Source organism: Pelodiscus sinensis, unplaced genomic scaffold (genome assembly GCF_049634645.1).
Source record: "Pelodiscus sinensis isolate JC-2024 unplaced genomic scaffold, ASM4963464v1 ctg35, whole genome shotgun sequence".
In the NCBI taxonomy this organism is placed as follows: Eukaryota; Metazoa; Chordata; order Testudines; family Trionychidae; genus Pelodiscus; species Pelodiscus sinensis.
In genome coordinates this window covers 6493701-6514971 of record NW_027465908.1, presented here as the reverse complement: position 1 = coordinate 6514971, position 21271 = coordinate 6493701, and the positions used below count along the sequence as shown (strand labels likewise).

Below are 21271 nucleotides of genomic sequence, written 5' to 3'. Positions count from 1 at the left end.
AAACCTTAAAAAGGCCGTAGAGCACTTTTTAAACTAAGAGATGGGGGAAAGCCGATTGGTGCGGAGATGCACGTAAATCGGATGGAGACTTCTCTTAGAGGAAAATCCATCGATAGAGATTCTTTAAGCTATAGTCAGAAAGGAGAGGAGGGGAGACGACAAACCATGGGCCAGAGCAGACAAACAACCGCATACAAAGGAATCCAATGCATCAGGGAAGGGCAGACAAATAAGCAGTGGCAAATTTTTAAAGTGCTTCTACACAAATGCTAGGAGTCTGACTAATAAGATGGGTGAACTAGAGTACCTCGTATTAAAGGAGGAGATTGACATAATAGGCATCACTGAAACCTGGTGGAATGAGGAAAATCTGTGGGACACAATCATACCGAGATATAAAATATATAGAAAGGATAAAGCAGGCCGGGTGGGTGGCGGAGGGCACTGTATGTGAAAGATAATGTAGAATCAAATGAAATAAAATATTAAATGAATCAACATGTTCCATAGAATCGCTATGGATAGTAATTCCATGCTCCAATAATAAGAAATTAGCAGTTGGGATATATTACCGACCACCTGACCAGGACAGCGATATTGACATTGAAATGCTGAGGGAGATTAGAGAGGCTACCAAAATAGAGAACTCTACAATAATGGGGGATTTTAATTATCCCCATGTTGACTGGATACATGTTACCTTAGGAAGAGAAGCAGAGAGAAAATTTCTCAATGGCTTAAATGACTGCTTCTTGGAGCAGCTGGTGCAGGAACCCACCAGGGGAGAGGCAATACTTGATTTAGATCTGAGTAGAGTGCAGGATCAGGTCCAGGAGATAACTGTTACAGGACCGACTGGGAATAATGACCATAATTTAATAACATTTAACATGCCTGTGGTGGGAAGAACACCCCAGCAGTCCAACACCCTGGCACTTAATTTCAAAAAGGGGAATTACACAAAAATGAGGAGGTTAGTTAAACAGAAATTAAAAGGCACAGTGACTAGAGCCAAATCCCTGCAAGCTGCATGGAAACTTTTTAAAGACACTATAATAGAGGCCCAACTTAAATGTATACCCCAAATTAAAAAACATAGCAAGAGACAGGTAAGTCTAACTTCAGTACCGGGCAAATTAGTCAAAACAATAGTAAAGAATAAATTTGTGAGGCATGTAGAAGAACATAATTTGTTGGACAAAAGTCAACATGGGTTCTGTAAAGGGAAATCATGTATTACTAATCTATTAGGGTAGATCGACGGAGGCATGTAGATTAGTTTATTCGAAAAAGGGAAATGAAGCCTCGATTAAAATAATCGCGGCTTCATTTAAATTTAAATGGCTGCCGCGCTGAGCCGACAAACAGCTTATCAGCAGTTTGTCGGCAGATCGGGGCAGTCTGGAGGCGCCGTGGTCTACAAGGAAGCCTTTGTCGATCAGCGCAGGTCAACCTGGTTTCACGAGGCATACCTGCGCCGATCGACAAAGGCTTCCTTGTCGACCGCGGCACATCCAAACTGCCCCGATCTGCCGACAAACAGCTGATCAGCAGAGCGGGGCAGCCATTTAAATTTAAATGAAGCCGCGATTATTTTAATCGCGGCTTCCTTTCCCTATGCCGATCTGTCTAATCTACATGCCTCCGTCGACGGCCTTCCCTAGAGAGGGATGGCAAGAGACAAATTGCTTGATCATTGCCTTCGGTCCAGCCTCTTTGGGGCACCTGGTGCTGGTCACTATCGGCAGACAGGCCACTGGGCTAGATGGCCCTTTGGTCTGACCTAGTACAGCCATTCTTATGTTCTTACGGCAAACAACCTTTTCACACTCTTTCCCCCAGGTTATCTGGGTAGACACCATCACAAGACAAACATGGATCCCGTTCAGCAGTAAAGAGCGATGGTCATCACTGCAAACAATTCACAACTTATGTCCAGGGCCTAGCCAGGAGCCGCTAGAGCAAGAAGAACGTGCGGAGGCCATGAACACAGAGGTGAGTGAAACACCTGAGTGGAGATGCTAGCGGCAATCGATTCTTCTGACAGAGAGAAATGCCAGTTCTGGACCCAGGCGACAAGCAGAGACTGGCAGGACTGCAGCTATGGGACAACGACCAGTGGCTGCAAAACTTGTGCATGCATAAGGCGACTTTCATGGAGGTTTCCTTCCCTGAGGTGCAGCAGTGCCAGAATGAGACTGGCTTTGATAGTTGAGAAGCGAGTGGTAATAGCCATGTGGAAGTTAGCAAGGCCAGGCAGCTACCGGTCAGCTGGAAATTAATTCAGAGCGGGGGAATAAGATGGTGGGAGGCTGCTGTGATCCAAGTAGCCAGTGATCCAAGTAGCATCGGAGGCATTGAAATGCCAATTGTGATTCTTAGAAGCCCAGCCTCCTCTTCTTGCTGTGGCCCCTGAAGCAGTACGCAGGCAGCCTGGACATCAGTAGGAAGCAGCTCAGCTATAGGCCGAGCAAATGCAGAATGGTGGTAGAAAGAGCTTTTGGATGTTTAAAGGGAAGGTTTTGCCGTCTATTGACTGGGTTAGACCTCAGTATAAGCAGCATTCTCATTGTTGTAGCAGCCTCCCGTGAGCTCCCTAAAATTTTATGTCAGGGTAGGAGCATATTAAATGTGCTGACCTGTATATTTTACACAGCCCTGTCCCCGATCTGCCATGCACCACAAGCAATAACCATACTGTTGCTGAGAAATCCGGCCCCTCCCATGCCTATACAGGCATGTCAGCCGCTCTGTTTGCTGCCTCAAGATCTGCTCCTGGGTCTTGGTTTCACATTCCATGCACGTTATCCTCTCCTCATGCTCCGCGCATCTTCTGCAGCATCGTTCTCCTCTGCCCATTTAACCGCACCCTGCCCATGCGGGTGGGTTGCATTTGCTCATGGAATGTCATTCTGTTATGTTTTCGCCTTCAGATCTGTTCTAGCTGAACAGTTGGATGAGCCTGGGGAGTGGGCCTCAAGCTCACTGTTGCATCCTCTCCAAGAAAACAAGGGAAGGGCAGACGCTAGAGAAGACACATTGCAGAATGCAGAAGCTAATCTCTGAGCATAAAAGAACATTTGTCCGACACAACAGGCGTGTGTTAGTTACAAGGCAAAAGGCATCCTTTAAGCAGGCTCCATGCAGCAGATACAGCACAGAGGTCTTAAGGGAGCTGCTGGACTTGATATGGTGGTAGGCATGGTAGGGAACAGTTTGGGGCTCGCTCTACTAACTCTGCTTTGAAAACACGGTGGTTGAAGCTCCCATAGCTAGGCAAGGGCCTATGTGTGCAAAGGGGCCCAGAGTGGCATGGAGACAGGGAGGGAGTCTCATGGCCAACACATGTTCAGGCGCAGGAAAGAGTCTGTTCCCCAGAGCTAAGCCCTGTGAAAGCCCCAAAGCTCGGCTCTCTCACCAACAGGTGGAAGATATCACCTCCCCCACCGAGTCTGTCTAGGGAGACCGAGAATTGTCTTGCAGCTTGGGTGGGAAAACGCCCCCTACAAACACAGTCACCGCTCCAAAATAAACCCACTAACTCATCTCTGTTGTACAGGAAAAAACTCCAGGCCCATGTGGCGACTCTGAGGGAAAGGAGAGCGAAGCTGCTGGGGTTAAAGGAGACCAGTGAGCAGAGAAGCCAGCAGTACCTGGTAGGTGTCTGTTGTTTTTCCCTGGCTGGGAGACGTAGTTGAGACTTAGGATTGTTTATTGTTAGATTTCTCTGTGGCCTTGGTGAAGGTGGGTTTATGTGAGTTTCTCCGTTCTCACGGGATAGTGTGTGCGTGTTGCAAATATTCTCTCCCTTAAAAAAATGGAAGCTGCATTTTAATGAATGAATGAATTTCTATTCACTGTGACGTTCATAAACAACTTCTCCCAAAACACAAGGGTTGTTTCCCAGGAGACTAGGACACAGGCCCTTATGGGATATTGGGAGCAAAGTGTAAAAAAGTCCCCCCCTTGTGATGAAAACATACAGTCAAGTATCCGGCTGTGAAGGATTCAAGGTTTTGAACCCCAGTCAGGGGAGCTGACACTCTTGACAGCCCCCTAAGCAAGGTGTTCATGTGTGTGTGTGGGGGAGGAGGGAGGCAGCCCATGTTCCTGGAAGGGGACAGTCCCATATTTAAAAGCTGTTCCCAGTGTTCTGACTTTGTCCCATATTCCCCCGGAGCGGCCAGCACTCAGCAGGGTTTTGGGGGTTGGAAACCTGCAGCTTGCGGGACACCAGCAGCACACGAGCCAATTTTCTGTGGCCCCTTCCCACCGCAGAGCAGGGAGCTTGTGCTGCAGCTTCCGGCTGGGAAGGGGAAGGGGTGGGAAAGGTGCATGCGAGTCCCTGGGGCTGCCCCTGCCCAGCCTGGGGATGCAATTCCTGGGAGCCAAGGGAAGGCCCCAGCGTGTGCCTCCTCTGTGCATGACTCCCCCCTCTCCCCAGAGGAGGGAAAGGCCTGGTACACGCCTCCTCTGGAGACCCCCCCCCCCCGTCCCACCACACCATGCCACTCCAGTTCTCAGCACACCACAGACCTGGGGGAGAGGAGCAGCCACTGCACTTCCAGAACCCCCAGAAGTGGCGCGTGGCTGGACTCCCATCCACCTCACGGGATGCCGCCACTATCTCCATTGTCACTGGAGGTGGGCAGTGGGACTCCTTGGGGTGGGGGAAATCAGAGGGGGGCCTCCCAAACAGCTCATGAACGACTGTTCGCACCCTCGCAATTTGACCAGTTGGTCACGATTGACGGGTTGGTGACCATCGCCATAGCGACTGGGGGTCAGGCTGGGCTGGGAGTTTGCACAGGAAGCTGGAGGCTGCAGCCCTCTGGGTGTTCACGTTGGGGTTGGGGTGTCAGAGCATCCAGCATCAGGGGCTCTCTCCTGCTAAAGGGCTCTGCTCAGCCAGGACAGGGCTCCCAGCCAGCCACAGGCAACTCCCCTTCCACTGCCCTGATGCCAGGGTGAGGGGCACAGCCTGTCTGAAAGGGGAGTGTCGGGCCCTGTCACTTGTGGTCTGGGTCCCTCGCCCACAATCCCCATGAGGCAGGGGAGGAGCCCAGGGTGCACAGTCCTGAAATGCAGAGTTTATGTCCTCGTCTCCCTGTGGCACCCACGGGTGTTTGTTAGCTGGGCCTTAGCCCCGCCCCTTCACCATGAGGCCACGCCCCCTGCTCCTTCTCATCCCCCCTGGGGCCCAGTCCCTCCAACTGCCCTGACTGTCCTGCCCTGGGCTGGGGACACAGGCTAGGGACTGCTCTTGGGTGCTCCAGCCTCTGCCCAGAGCGGGTGGATGGTCCTGGACAGCCCTTGTCCAGCCTGGCTCTGACGTCCATCCCGGGGGGCGTGCGGGGTTTTTTGTGCTTTTCATTTTCACTTTTTCTTCCTGGTTTTAAATGCCTTTTGGGGCGGGGCAGGATCCCTCTTTGTTTTACTTTGGGGGAGACAGTCCAGTTTCCCGGAGTACGATTTCCCCCGTGGGTTTGTTTTTTTCTTCCCTTCCCATCCCACTTCTTTTTTTCCCCATTTCTGCTTCCTGGCCAATCAGTTTCAAAAAGAAAAGAATTTGCAAGGAGAACAGGGGGAGAAATTGTGATTTAAAAGAAAACAAGCCAGATGCTGTGTCTCCGAGGCAGCACTCAAAGCAGCAGGCGTGGGACAGAGCATCTCTAGGCCCAGAGACCGGGGCATGGGTCTGTTCCCAGGCACTTACCCACACGGCTCTGCACGATCACAGCCAAGGCCAGAGAGATGCACCCGGTGCCCAGTGCCACTAGGCAGTGTCGGTACCTGAGGGGAGAAGGCGGGGGAGCTGGAACAGAGGGGTTCAGAGCACAGAGTCAGCAGCTGCCGCAGCGGGATCAGAGCTATGTCACCACTAGTACTGGAGGCAGATCCACAGCTGGTGCCAACCCACCCCACAGAGCTCACAAGCAGCAGGTCAGTGGCACAGAGACTGGTTTTCTGCACTTAAAGGCTCCTCGCCCAATCGCAGGCCGTGTCAATCAGCTGCAGCCCGACTGCCAACCCTGGGACCAGATCCAGCTGCTGGGAGTTACCTGAAGTGTTGCACTGATGTGAGAGAATTTATCCTGATTCACACCCCTTGGAAATCCATCCCTGTCAGAGTGCAGGGCACAAGCAAAGTCCGTTCTCATAACAGTGGTGGCCGCACACACCAGCTGGGATCAGGGCCCTGTGGTGCCGGGTGCTGCACAGACGCAGCGAGAGACAGTCCCTGCCCCAGCTGGGACACAGAGCCCAAGATTGGCAGGGGAGGGCCTTGCAGCCAGTACCTTGGTTCTCAGCTGCAGACAAGCTACCCCACTGGGGGCAGGGGTCCAACCCCATGCCCCTGTCCTTGTGCTGCATCGTCCCCAAGCAGAGCGACAGTCGAGCTGTCTAGGACAGAGGGGGTGGGACAGGGCGGTGATCCTGCTACAGCGGAAGCATCTGCCCTTATACTGCAAAGCACTTGGCTGTCGCACAGAGACAATCAGATACCCAGGTAGGTGGGTGCACATGGGGATGGAGGGATAATTAGATCCTGTCACACACTGGAGCTGGCTAAAAGGAAGTGGGATTCCAACCTCCCTTTCACTTGGCTGGGACGGGGGGGGGGGAGGGGGGATATGAGGCAGGAGGGGATGCAGGGTGCTGGCTCCTGGAGGCAGTTCAGGGCTAGGGCAGGTGCTTGGGGTACAGGAGGGGGTTCAGGATAGAGGAGGGCAAACTGCTGATTCAGAGAGGGGATTCAGGGCAGGGGTTCAGGGCGCTGACAAAGTTTTGATCAGAGTAACGAACATTTCAATGTTTGCCCAATTTGGGGCAAAACCAAATGTTGAAATATTGGAATTACCAGTTGATTTGTTTTCTATCAAAGACACACAGCAGTGAGAGAGAGAGGGAGGTGCACCAAGGGAGACCTAGTGAGAGACTCTGTGAAAGAGAGTTTTGTCCTTGAGGCTACGTCTTCACTGCATTCTTATTTTGGAATAAGCTATTCTGGAGGAGATATTCCAAAATATCTTATTTCAAAATAGCGTGTCTACACTACAGGGAAGCCTCAAAATTAGTCCAAGGCAGGCTTCTCTAATGTGGATGCACTGTCTCGATTTAGACCCCCCCAGGAGGCACTGGGGAATAATTACTTTGAATGGCCCTGGGGAGGAGTTATTTTGAATTAGCAGCAGTGGAGCATCCACACTACCGCTATTCCGAAATAGCTATTTTGGAATCAATATTATTCTTTATGGAATGAAGTTTACAGACATCAGAATAAGCTGTCTGTTATGTCAAATGTATTTTGATAACGGAATTGCTATGTAGATGCTATATAGGAAGCCTAATCCGAACTACCTAGTCCGTGCTGCATGTAGCCGCGGGCACGGAGTCCGAACTAGCCGGCATTTAAAAATAGCGGCGCCTGGCAAGATGCAAATGAAGCCCGGGAAATTCAAATCCCGGGCTTCATTTGCAACTTCGTTTGCCTACATTAACCACCCTAGTTCGAACTAGGGTGGTAGTGTAGACATACCCTCTGTACCTGGGAGCAAGTCACAGAATTACACTGAGCCTTAGTTTCGCAAATGTAAAATGGAGTTCATGCCTCCTTTCTCTGTACTGTTTGTAACTTTTTTGGGGCAGGGCTTGTCTCTCTATGTCTGTGTCTACATTGGCACCCTTTTCCAGAAAAGGGATGCTAATGAGACCAGTCGGAATTGCAAATGCCCCGGGGATTTAAATTTTCTCCCCGGCATTTGCATGAACATGGCTGCCGCTTTTTTCCGGCTCGGGGCTTTGCCGGAGAAAAGCGCCAGTCTAGACAGGTATTTTCGGAAAATAAACCCTTTTCCGGAAGATCCCTTATTCCTACTTAAAATCAGGAATAAGGGATCTTCCGGAAAAGGATTTATTTTCCGAAAGATACCTGTCTAGACTGCATTATGCAAATTCCATATCTGATTTTGAAGTTCAAAATAGGCTGTTTCGAAATTTGGTGCATCGACACAGCACCAGATTTCAAAATAACACGCTATTTTGAGACATCTCTTAACCCTCATGGAATGAGTGTGACTGGGATGCCGAAATAGCACGCCTGTTGTCTGAAAAATATTTTGAAATAATGGGCAGCTTGTTATGATGTGTGGTAGCTATTTCAGGATACCTCCAGTGTCCCAAAATAGCTGTACAGTGTAGACCTACTCTTATTCCTCGTGAAATGACGGTCACAGGAGTTGGAGTTGTAAGCAGTCCTCTGGCTGCATGTTATTTCAGCATTATCATATATATAGTAGCCAAGTGTCTGAGAGTCTATAACACTGTAGCGTTACAAACTCGCCTCTGGGGGGTGTTCCAGACTGGTTATAGTAGCTGTAGCGTTACAGACTCACCTCTGGGGGGTGTTCCAGACTGGTTATAGTAGCTGTAGCGTTACAGACTCACTTCTGGGGGATGTTCCAGACTGGTTATAGTAGCTGTAGCGTTACAGACTCGCCTCTGGGGGGTGTTCCAGATTGGTTATAGTAGCTGTAGCGTTACAGACTCGCCTCTGGGGGGTGTTCCAGACTGGTTATAGTAGCTGTAGCGTTACAGACTCGCCTCTGGGGGGTGTTCCAGACTGGTTATAGTAGCTGTAGCGTTACAGACTCACCTCTGGGGGGTGTTCCAGACTGGTTATAGTAGCTGTAGCGTTACAGACTTGCCTCTGGGGGGTGTTCCAGACTGGTTATAGTAGCTGTAGCATTACAGACTTGCCTCTGGGGGGTGTTCCAGACTGGTTATAGTAGCTGCAGCGTTACAGACTTGTCTCTGGGGGGTGTTCCAGACTGGTTATAGTAGCTGTAGCATTACAGACTCGCCTCTGGGGGGTGTTCCAGACTGGTTATAGTAGCTGTAGCGTTACAGACTCGTCTCTGGGGGGTGTTCCAGACTGGTTATAGTAGCTGTAGCGTTACAGACTCGCCTCTGGGGGGTGTTCCAGACTGGTTATAGTAGCTGTAGCGTTACAGACTTGCCTCTGGGGGGGTGTTCCTGACTGGTTATAGTAGCTGTAGCATTACAGACTAACCTCTGGGGGGTGTTCCAGACTGGTTATAGTAGCTGTAGCGTTACAGACTCACCTCTGGGGGGTGTTCCAGACTGGTTATAGTAGCTGTAGCGTTACAGACTCACCTCTGGGGGGTGTTCCAGACTGGTTATAGTAGCTGTAGCGTTACAGACTCACTTCTGGGGGATGTTCCAGACTGGTTATAGTAGCTGTAGCATTACAGACTCACCTCTGGGGGGTGTTCCAGACTGGTTATAGTAGCTGTAGCATTACAGACTTGCCTCTGGGGGGTGTTCCAGACTGGTTATAGTAGCTGTAGCGTTACAGACTCGCCTCTGGGGGGTGTTCCAGACTGGTTATAGTAGCTGTAGCGTTACAGACTCGCCTCTGGGGGGTGTTCCAGACTGGTTATAGTAGCTGTAGCGTTACAGACTCGCCTCTGGGGGGTGTTCCAGACTGGTTATAGTAGCTGTAGCATTACAGACTTGCCTCTGGGGGGTGTTCCAGACTGGTTATAGTAGCTGTAGCGTTACAGACTTGCCTCTGGGGGGTGTTCCAGACTGGTTATAGTAGCTGTAGCGTTACAGACTCACCTCCGGGGGGTGTTCCAGACTGGTTATAGTAGCTGTAGCATTACAGACTCGCCTCTGGGGGGTGTTCCAGACTGGTTATAGTAGCTGTAGCGTTACAGACTTGCCTCTGGGGGGTGTTCCAGACTGGTTATAGTAGCTGTAGCGTTACAGACTCGCCTCTGGGGGGTGTTCCAGACTGGTTATAGTAGCTGTAGCATTACAGACTCACCTCTGGGGGGTGTTCCAGACTGGTTATAGTAGCTGTAGCGTTACAGACTCGCCTCTGGGGGGTGTTCCAGACTGGTTATAGTAGCTGTAGCGTTACAGACTTGCCTCTGGGGGGGTGTTCCTGACTGGTTATAGTAGCTGTAGCATTACAGACTAACCTCTGGGGGGTGTTCCAGACTGGTTATAGTAGCTGTAGCGTTACAGACTCACCTCTGGGGGGTGTTCCAGACTGGTTATAGTAGCTGTAGCATTACAGAATAACCTCTGGGGGGTGTTCCAGACTGGTTATAGTAGCTGTAGCATTACAGACTCGCCTCTGGGGGGTGTTCCAGACTGGTTATAGTAGCTGTAGCATTACAGACTCGCCTCTGGGGGGTGTTCCAGACTGGTTATAGTAGCTGTAGCATTACAGACTCACCTCTGGGGGGTGTTCCAGACTGGTTATAGTAGCTGTAGAGTTACAGACTAACCTCTGGGGGGTGTTCCAGACTGGTTATAGTAGCTGTAGCATTACAGGCTCACCTCTGGGGGGTGTTCCAGACTGGTTATAGTAGCTGTAGCGTTACAGACTCGCCTCTGGGGGGTGTTCCAGACTGGTTATAGTAGCTGTAGCATTACAGACTCGCCTCTGGGGGGTGTTCCAGACTGGTTATAGTAGCTGTAGCATTACAGACTCGCCTCTGGGGGGTGTTCCAGACTGGTTATAGTAGCTGTAGCATTACAGACTCGCCTCTGGGGGGTGTTCCAGACTGGTTATAGTAGCTGTAGCGTTACAGACTCACTTCTGGGGGATGTTCCAGACTGGTTATAGTAGCTGTAGCGTTACAGACTCGCCTCTGGGGGGTGTTCCAGACTGGTTATAGTAGCTGTAGCATTACAGACTCACCTCTGGGGGGTGTTCCAGACTGGTTATAGTAGCTGTAGCATTACAGGCTCACCTCTGGGGGGTGTTCCAGACTGGTTATAGTAGCTGTAGCGTTACAGACTCGCCTCTGGGGGGTGTTCCAGACTGGTTATAGTAGCTGTAGCGTTACAGACTCGCCTCTGGGGGGTGTTCCAGACTGGTTATAGTAGCTGTAGCGTTACAGACTCGCCTCTGGGGGGTGTTCCAGACTGGTTATAGTAGCTGTAGCGTTACAGACTCACCTCTGGGGGGTGTTCCAGACTGGTTATAGTAGCTGTAGCGTTACAGACTCGCCTCTGGGGGGTGTTCCAGACTGGTTATAGTAGCTGTAGCATTACAGACTTGCCTCTGGGGGGTGTTCCAGACTGGTTATAGTAGCTGTAGCGTTACAGACTCGCCTCTGGGGGGTGTTCCAGACTGGTTATAGTAGCTGTAGCGTTACAGACTCACCTCTGGGGGGTGTTTCAGACTGGTTATAGTAGCTGTAGCGTTACAGACGTGCCTCTGGGGGGTGTTCCAGACTGGTTATAGTAGCTGTAGCATTACAGACTCACCTCTGGGGGGTGTTCCAGACTGGTTATAGTAGCTGTAGCGTTACAGACTCACCCCTGGGGGGTGTTCCAGACTGGTTATAGTAGCTGTAGCATTACAGACTCGCCTCTGGGGGGTGTTCCAGACTGGTTATAGTAGCTGTAGCGTTACAGACTCACCTCTGGGGGGTGTTCCAGACTGGTTATAGTAGCTGTAGCGTTACAGACTCGCCTCTGGGGGGTGTTCCAGACTGGTTATAGTAGCTGTAGCGTTACAGACTCGCCTCTGGGGGGTGTTCTTGCCTCCCACCATGGTGCTCGGCTGAGTTCTGTGCCGCTCAGCTGTGCTGCGGTGGGGGAGCAAGCAGTGGAAGCGCGGCGGCCCAGATGAGCGGTACAGAAGGCAGCCGAGCGCCACAGCGGGAGGGGAAGGAGGGCGGGGCGGTGATGTACACGGCCCCACCCCCTGGCTGTGTACGTCACTGGGGTAGGGTGTAAAAAAACCCAGACACCCTTGATCTGGGGTGGAAGGGGGGAGGGACTGGCTGGGAGAGGAGCGGGCTGGCTGGGGGGGAAGCAGATATTGGGGGGAGGGACAGAGGCAGCAGTAGCTGGCCAGGGGAGAATGAGGCTTGGGTGGCTGGTGGGAAGCAAAGCTGGTGGGGGCTGGGGGGTGGGAGTCAGGGGCAGTGAGGCTGGCAATGGGAAATCAGGAGGAGGAACTGGCTGGTGGGAGAGGGAATTGGTTTGCGGGGAGCCGGACTCACCCAGGCGCATGCAGATCCCAGGGTGCTGTCCGCCACACTCATGCATCCCCTACAGAGACAGAGGAGATCGGAGAGAGAGTGAGAGGCAGGAGGGGGAGAAGAGAAAGAGAGAGACAGAGAGAGGCAGAAGGCGGAGGAGAGCTGGGGGTGGGGGAGGCAGTAGGATGAGGAGAGAGAGAGAGAGAGAGACAGAGCGAGAGACCGGAGGCTCAGAAGAGAAGACCGACATGAAGGAGAGACCTGAAAATCCCGTCTTATGCCGGGCTAATTGGCTAGTCATATATATAGTAGCCCCATGTCTGTGACTGTGTAACGCTGAAATGCTGACTGTTGCCTCTGGGTGGCGAGTTGCCTCCCTGGCTGTTCCCCAGGAGTGCTGCATGGGGAGTGCTGCATGGGGAGCGCTGGGCCCAAACAGCCACTTGCACTTATTCCCCCACGGCGGCCCGGCTGAGCAGCACAGAAGTCAGCCAAGCGCCAAGACAGGAGAGGAAGGGGGGAGGTGGCGTACATGGCCAGGGGGCGGGGCCTGGCTGTGTGCATCACTGCCCCGCCCCCCTTCGTGCCCCCCTTCACCTCCTGCCATGGGGCTCAGCTGACTTCTGCACCGCTCAGCCGGGCCGCTGAGTGGGAGCAAGTGGCGCAAGCGACCGTTTGGGCTCCGCACACCCCATGCAGCTCAGGGAGCGCGGTGCCCAAACGGCCATTTGGGCTCCATGGTCCCCCACGTGAGAGGGAGGAGAAGAGAGAGACAGAGAGAGAGGCAGAAGGCGGAGGAGAGCTGAGAGTGGGAGGAGGCAGCAGGAGGAGGAGAGAGAGAGAGGGATGAAGAGGAGAGACCCGAAAATCCCATCTTATGACTCGCTATTGGCTAGTATTGAAATAAGGGTCTGAAGTGTAGAAATGACGCTGCTGTGTAAACATGCCCCTAGTGCAGAGTTTCTCAAACTGTGGGTCCCAACCCCCTCCCCCACCACGGGGGGCTTGCGACCAACTTAGAGGGTGGTTTCAGCAACTGAAAGGGGGTTGAGAGCAACTTACAGGGAGGTCGTAGTATCACAAGTTTGAGAACCCCTGCCCTAGTGGGTTGTTTTAAGCCTATTGAAATAAATGGGAATTGGCCCTTAAGGCCTAGGTTCCCAAATATATTGCGCTGCCCAGCACCCAAGGGAGTTAGGCACCTGGATACTGTTGAGGAGCTGGGCCGAGGTGCTTTTGAAAACCTCCCTCAGGCATTGCTGCAGTTTTAGGTGCCTAAAATCCTTGAATTATCCCATGATCCTCCCCTCCCCTGCATCACAGGGAATGTGGGCAAGAGGCAGAGAGGGGAAGTGACAGATGCCAGATAAAGTCCTAAGCAGGCAGGCTGTGCCCCTCACAGGTGGGAGCACTCGAAGGGGAGGGGCACCCATCCCCGCCTGGGAGGAAGTCTGTGAGCAAAGCAATGACTGTAGCAGCAGAGAGACCCAGGCACTCTGACCACCAGCCTGACACCCTCAGGGCTGCAGCCCAGCCCCTCAGCTTCCTGTGCGATCTCACACCCCCACCCATGTCTCCTGGCCTTTCCTCTGAGACCCGACACAGGTGAGGAGAGCTGCACTGTATTGAACCTGCAGCCCCAGAGGGCCAGATCACATGGTCTGTCCCCAGCCTGGGATCCAGACTGGTCCTCCCTCTGTGCCTCAGTTTCTCCAGTGGTACAGTGGTGATAACAGCTCTGTGCTGTGTCTCACCTGGGGTGGGGAGGCTAAATCCGGTCAGACTCTGAGGTGCTCTGACACTGTGGAGGAGAACGGTGAGTAACTGAGGGTATGTCTACACTACAAAGTTAGTTTGAACTAGGTAAACCTCATTTTACGAGGACTAACGCCTAGTTCGAACTAGCTAGTTCGAACTAAGGGCTGTGTAGCCCTTTAGTTCGAACTAGTGGGAGGCTAGCCCTCCCCAGGTTTCCCTGGTGGCCACTCTGGCCAACACCAGGGAAACTCTATTGCCCCCATCCCGGCCCCGGACCCCTTAAAGGGGCACGGGCTGGCTACGGTGCCCGTGCCAGGTGCAAGCCTGCCAGCACCCAGCTAGCAGACCCTGCACCTGGCACGGCACAGAGCCACCCACCCGATGCCCCCCAGCCCACCCCCTCTTGCCGGGACCAGGCTGGCGGCTCCCGGGAGCTTGCCCGGGACTGCAAGAGGCGGGCACCTTCCTGGGCTAGTGCGGACATCGTAGACCTCGTCCACGATCTCCGCACTAGGCACAGGAAAGTGGCCGTCTAGGGCAGGAGAGCTGCCAGCCTGGCCACCCAGGCGCAGGTGTGCATGAAAATCAAGGGGGTCCACTGAGACCCCCGACACTGAGCCCTGAGCTTACAATGGCCGTCCTGGGTCAGACCAAAGGTCCATCTAGCCCAGTAGCCTGTCTGCCAACAGCGGCCAACCCTAGGGACCCTGGAGGGGATGGACCGAAGACAATGACCAAGCCATTTGTCTCGTGCCATCCCTCTCCAGCCTTCCACAAACTTTGGGCAGGGACACCACTCCTACCCTCTGGCTAATAGGACTCCATGGACCCAACCTCCATCACTTGATCTCACTTCCCTTTCAACTCTGTTCTAGTTGTAGCCTTCACAGCCTCCTGCAGCAAGGAGTTCCACAGGTTAACTATTTGCTTTGTCAAGAACAACAACTTTCTCTTACTAGTTTCAAGCCTGCTACCCATTCCTTTCCTTTGGTGTCCTCTAGTCCTTCTTTATGGGAACTCAGGAAGAACTTTTCTGAATGCACCCTCTCCACCCAACCCCTGCTTTTAGAGACCTCTATCCTGTCCCCCCTCTGTCTCCTCTTTTCTAAGCTGAACAGTCCCAGTCTCTGTAGCCTTTCTTCATCTGGGACCTGTCCCCACCCCCTGATCATGTTAGTTGCCCTCCCCTCTCCCAGCCTTTCTCTTCCCCTCTCCCACCTCCTTTTCCCAGTCTCCCCCAGTTTTTTTTCAATAAAGACAGAGTCAATGTTGGAAGAAACGTTATCTTTATTTTGTACATCAATAAGAAGGGGGGCTAAGGAAGGGTAAGTGGAAGGAGGTGAGGGAGGAATGGGGTACGAGCCCCCGATGGGGAGGACTGGGCTGGCTCTGCGGGCTTCTGGGGGTGGAAGCTCTCCTGCAGCCCCCCAATTACTCCCTCTCCCCAGATGGCAGCCTGCGGCAAGTGCAGCCGGGCTGATGGCCGAGTGGTGTGATGTGCCCAGTGTGGGCACTCAGGGCACTCCAAGCCAGAACTTCTTTGCAAGCGGGGCACCCCTTAGAACTGTGTGTCCGGGGTGGGGGTCGGGACCCTTTAAGCGCAGCCCTCGGCTAGCCTGAGACAGCATCTCCATGCTCTAAGTCCTCCTTTTATGCCCTGCCGGCACTGCTTCCGGCCATCCTTAAGCCCTGTTCAGAGTCCACTCAATGTGGACTTGCTAGTTCGAACTAGCAAAACGCTAGTTCGAACTAGTTTTTAGTTCTAGATGCGTTAGTTCGAACTAGCTTAGTTCGAATTAACTAATTCGAACTAAGTTAGTTCGAACTAGCGCTGTAGTGTAGACGTACCCTGAGGGTATGTCTACACTACAGCGCTAATTCGAACTAACTTAGTTCGAATTAGTTAATTCGAACTAAGCTAATTCGAACTAACGCATCTAGAACTAAAAATTAGTTCGAATTAGCATTTTGCTAATTCGAACTAGCATGTCCACATTAAGTGGACCCTGAACAGGGCTTAAGGATGGCCGGAAGCAGTGCCGGCAGGGCATCAGAGGATTACTTAGAGCGTGGAGATGCTGTCTCAGGCTAGCCGAGGGCTGCGCTTAAAGGGTCCCGACCCCTACCCCGGACAGACAGTTCTGAGGGGTGCCCCGCTTGAAAACCAGTCCTGGCTTGGAGTACCCGGAGTGCCCACACTGGGCACATCACACCACTCGGCCATCAGCCCGGCTGCACTTGCCGCAGGCTGCCATCTGGGGAGAGGCGGCAATTGGGGGGCTGCAGGAGAGCTTCCACCCCCAGAAGCCCACAGAGCCAGCCCAGTCCTTCCCAATCGGGGACTCGTGCCTTATTCCTGCCTCACCTCCTTCCACTTACCCTTCCCTAGCCCCTTTTCTTGATGTACAAAATAAAGGACAATTGTGTTCAAAAATGGAATCTGTCTTTATTGAACAAACTGGGGGAGACTGGGAAAAGGAGGTGGGAGAGGGGAAGAGAAAGGCTGGGAGAGGGGAGGGCAACTAACATGATCAGGGGTTGGGAACAGGCCCCAGATGAAGAGAGGCTACAGAGACTGGGACTGTTCAGCTTACAAAAGAGGAGATGGAGCGGGGACAGGATAGAAGGCTGGAGAGGGATGGCACGAGACAAATGGCTTGGTCACTGTCTTCGGTCCATCCCCTCCAGGGTCCCTAGGGTTGGCCGCTGTCGGCAGACAGGCTACTGGGCTAGATGGACATTTGGTCTGACCCAGGACGGACATTGTAAGCTCAGGGCTCAGGGTCGGGGGTCTCAGTGGACCCCCTTGATTTTCATGCACACCTGCTCCTGGGTGGCCAGGCTGGCAGCTCTCCTGCCCTAGCCGGCCACTTTCCTGTGCCTAGTGCGGAGATCGTGGACGAGGTCCACGATGTCCGCACTAGCCCAGGTGGGTGCCCGCCTCTTGCGGTCCCGGGCAAGCTCCCGGGAGCCGCCAGCCTGGTCCCGGGAAGAGGGGGAGGACTGAGGGGCATCGGGTGGGTGGCTCGATCCGTGCCAGGTGCAGGGTCTGCTGGCTGGGTGCTGGCAGGCTTGCACCTGGCACGGGCACCGTAGCCAGCCCGTGCCCCTTTAAGGGGTCCGGGGCCGGGAGGGGGGCATAGAGTTTCCCTGGTGTTGGCCAGAGTGGGCACCAGGGAAACCTGGGAAGCCTTAGCCTCCCACTAGTTTGAATTAAGGGTCTACACAGCCCTTAATTCGAACTAGCTAGTTCGAACTAGGCTTAATCCTCGTAAAATGAGGTTTACCTAGTTCGAACTAAGCGCTCCGCTAGTTCGAATTAAATTCGAACTAGCGGAGCGCTAGTGTAGTGCCTATTAAAGTTAGTTCGAACTAACTTTGTAGTGTAGACATACCCTGAGAGAGTTGCAAACACAGGCTGGGTTTGCAGAAAGGCCCAAGGGATTTAGGTATCTCTCAAGCTGATTTTTCAGTCCCAGCCACTTTTTCAGACCCAGTAGCCCAGGGGAGTCAGAAGTGATGAGGCTGAACAGACTTAGTTCTGTCTCCACAGGGCTCTGTCAGTTCTCCTGTCTAACACCCTCCTGTAACACTGACCAGTCACCATTCTCCCCAACGCTGCTTTGCAGTTTCCCACCTGGCGTCAGAGAAGGGACAGACCCCGGCAGCCCCTGGGAGTGGGGACCCCAGCACAGCAGCCTGCAGCGCCTGCCTGGAGCGTGTCCGATCCCAGCTGTGCCCCCCGGCCCAGCCCGGCCCAGCAGGTAACCCCAGCTCATGTGTGTCTGAGCCGCCCACCCCCAGGCACTGCCAGTGGGAACCCAGCTGCGGGGCCAGGCCATGGGGCTCCTGCAGGTCAGGGACACGCCGCCCCCTGCTGGCTGCACTGATCTAGTCCCCATCCCCACTCAGAGCCAGGCTGGGAATGTACCTGCCTCAGCAGGGCCTGGCTGTGGGGCAGTGACACCTAGTGTCCGTTTTCTGGTATTACATGGGAAGATTTAAATAGCTGTAATACAAAGTGATCCAGGGTTTTTTTCGGTGGGAGGTGGGGTCAAAACTCATTATTAGAGACACTGTCTCATGGTTCCACACACACACACACACACACACACACACACACACACACACACACACACACACACCATTCCCTGGCATCTGGGCCCATGTCCCCCCCATTTCACATCTCCCCTTGGTTCCAGCCTTCCCTGCTAGTCTGAGTTTATCCCACAGTTACTCCAAGACCTTCTAGGCCACTCTGGCTGTGAAAAGGGGTCTTAATGTGGGTACTTACCTGGTCCCAGATAGACCAGTCCTGCTGGCGTGGAGCTGCTGGAAGGGTCCCTCGCCAATGTTCCCTCTAATGTTTTCCAGCCGTGTGCAGAATGCCCTGTGCACTGAGGCATGTGTGGATGTGCACCACCAATAGACACACATGCTGCTGTCTGTGCACGCTCTGCTAATCGGCTGGGCAGCATTTGAATGTCTCCTGGGTGCTCACCCAAAGGCTCAGCTTACAGGAACCCTGCGCAACAGCCTCTTCCCAACTCCCACAGTAGGGGCAGAGCAGGGTGTGTGGCTAGAGCACAGTGCACCATGGGAATTCTCTGCTCTCCAGGGCCCAGATGGGAGCAATGGGTTAGGCAGAGCAGCCCCAAGGCTCCTTTGACCATCCCCCTGGAGCCAGGCAGGGCCCAGCCCCCGATTGCAGGGAGCACAAAGGGGATTCAAGGGGAAAGTACAAACTGGAGATGGAAGAGTGCAGTCGATCAACCGACAGGCAAAAGCTTATAGGTGAATGCTCTACACGACACGCATTTCCCCCTTCCCTCTGCCAGTGCATCGTTTAGCAGGATGCCCAGCAGCCCGGCTCAGTTCTGGCTCATGCAGGGTCCAGGACCTACCCCCGTTGTGGCTCTGCTTTTAAAGAGTATTAGGAGCTGGGTGTGCAGGCAGCTTGCACCAGGTCCAGGAGCTCAGATTCCTGCCATGCCCCCAACCCCTGGACAGGGACTGCTGCTGTCCCAAGAGGAGAGCTGGTTTTTAAACGGGTTCCCCTTGCAGACCTGCTCCCGCCTGGCACCTCTGCTGCTGCCTCTGATACAGAGGCAGCAGGGTGGGTGGGCAAGGGGCTCCTCGGGAGTGGGGCTGGAGCGCACTGGCGGCTGACTATAGAATAATCGAGTAAGGGATACGAATTCATGCAGTTACTCGACTGTTCAGTTAACCACTATGGAACATCTCTAATTCAAACCCATTTATCCCCATCCCTGCCCGTCACAGGAAGGGGGTAGCTGGGAATGAGCCTCAGAGCACTAATGGTGCCCGTGTCTTTGCAGGGGGCGCCGGGTGCAAACTCTGCCCCTCGGACTGGCGGCTGCGCGGGGACAAGTGCTACTGGGTCTCCACAGAAAATAAAACCTGGAACAAGAGCCGCAGCGACTGCGCCGCGAGGGGCTCCCAGCTGCTGGTGATCCGGGACCGGGAGGAGCTGGTAAAGGGGCCGGTAACCCCCTGCTGGGGCTGCCTCTGCCAGGCTGGGCCTGGGTACAGAGCCTGGTTAGACACACTTGAGGACTGGGAGTTTCACAGCTGCCAGCGGTTTGGTTTGGACGTCCCTGTTCCCATTACTGGTTACTAAGGGGGGTCCAAACTCCTGAGGCAGCTTTGACAGGCCCAGCAGAAATCACTAGCCTCAGCGACAGGGTAGGTGACAGAGGCAGCTCTAAGCCATTGTTAGCCTCCCCTGTGTGCGTGTGCTGAACCCCGCTCAGCTGGGAGTGCGAGTGGGGCTCTGTCTAGACTGCAGGCTTCTTTCAGAAGAAACTTTTCCGGAAGAGATCCTCCGGATAACGTCTTCCGAAAGAGAGCGTCTGCACAGCACAGAGAGCTGTGTGGTCAGTGTAAAGATACTGTCCGCACTGAACGGACGCTCTCTCCCGTGTAAGCTGGGATTGCTATGGATGGAGTGGTCACCAGGACACCTGGGCTTCTTCCTCTTTCCTCTTGTGAAAGAACTCCCTCTTCCCCGCCCACACACGCCTTTATGCAACAGAGCTCTTTCGGAAAAGGGCTTCTTCCTCGTAGAAAGAGGATTTCCAATGTCAGAAAAACCTCTTTGTTTCGATGATTTAAAAAAAAAAACACAGCTGCAATGTAAATGTAAATGAAGATTTTTTCAGAAAAATGGCCATTAAAAAAAACACCCTCTGCAGTGTAGACACCCTGAGAGAGACAGAGCCATCCCTTCCAGTGCCTCCCGACCTGCGCCTCCCCTCATTTGGGGCAGGGGCTGTGCTCAACAGCTGTGGGGGCCAGAGTGTGGGGGGGGGGGCAGTCCCAGGGCTGAAGGGGAGGCAGATAGCAGGGGCCCCAGTCTGCTCTGCTCGCCAGGCTCCTAGAAGCGTGACTTGGGGAAAGGGCGGAGTCACCCCCTCACACACACACACCCCCTGGTCGCTGGTACCAAGAAGCAGTTGGGAACTGGTGGAGCCATGTGGTCTGGGGAGGGGTCGCTTCGCTGCTGGTTACTAAGGGGGCAGGCTTGACTCCTGCTGCTGTTCTGGTGCTACTAAGCCCCCAGGCCATTTCAATTGGGGGAAAGTGGTGGAATGGGGGCAGGAAGGGTGGAGAAATGGGGCCAAGATGCTGGGGAGCTCAGCATCCCCCAGTAACGGCCCTGCTGGGTGCAGCTTGTAAGAGGTCAGCTGGAGCTGGGGCTACCATTTACGTGCCATGTGGCTGCCTAGAGCACCATGAAATCAGGGGCAATTTGGTGCCACAGGTTTCGTGGTGCCCCACATGGCTGTGTAGCTTGCGTATTGGTAGGGGTGGCCCAGGAGAGAGGGAGGGGGAAGGAGAGATGCAGGTCAGGGCTACACGTCCTGTAGGCCACATGTGGCCCGCAGCCTGTTTGTTTGTGGCCCGCAGTGTAGTTTGTGTTTACGCAGAGCTCAACGTGTGGCCCACAGGAGGAAGCCAGAACAAAGAAGTAATCGATGTCATGCTGTTCTGCAGCTGCGCATTTTCGGAGTTAAATTCCTGGACTGTCATTGCTCAGTGAAGGTGCTGCCATAGGGGTGGAAATCGGGGAATTGTTGCATTTTGTTCATATCAGCAGAACTGACTTAACTGGGGCCTGCGTGTTGTGTAGTCTTTGTGTTCATGCCTGTCGGTGTGAAAAAAGGGATTTGCATGTCTATGAACCACGCTTAAGTTGTGGCCCTCAGCATGTGCTCGGAGCATCACTGTGGCCCCCAGGGCTTCCAAAGTTGAGTAGCCCTGATGTAGGGGGACGGATGGAGGGAGGGTCTACATGGGGATTGCCAGGCTCACAGCCCCATAATTCTGGTGCTGGACTTGATGACGACTTGGACATGAGAGAACATTCTGGTCACCAGGTGCCTGTCACACTCCCTGCAGGAGGCCCTCCAGGACCTGACGCAAGGCCCCTCTCAGCTCTGGGTGGGACTGTCCCACCC

At 53.7% G+C, this 21271-nt stretch overlaps 1 long non-coding RNA gene across 1 annotated transcript; it reads left to right on the top strand.

Annotated features, from left to right (window-relative positions):
- Positions 1–3557: 3557 nt before the first annotated feature.
- LOC142824456 (uncharacterized) lies at positions 3558–20852 on the top strand. Its single transcript, XR_012899333.1, has 4 exons — positions 3558–3656; positions 17420–17554; positions 19130–19284; positions 20741–20852. It is a non-coding gene; the product is annotated as an uncharacterized LOC142824456 (long non-coding RNA).
- Positions 20853–21271: the final 419 nt, after the last annotated feature.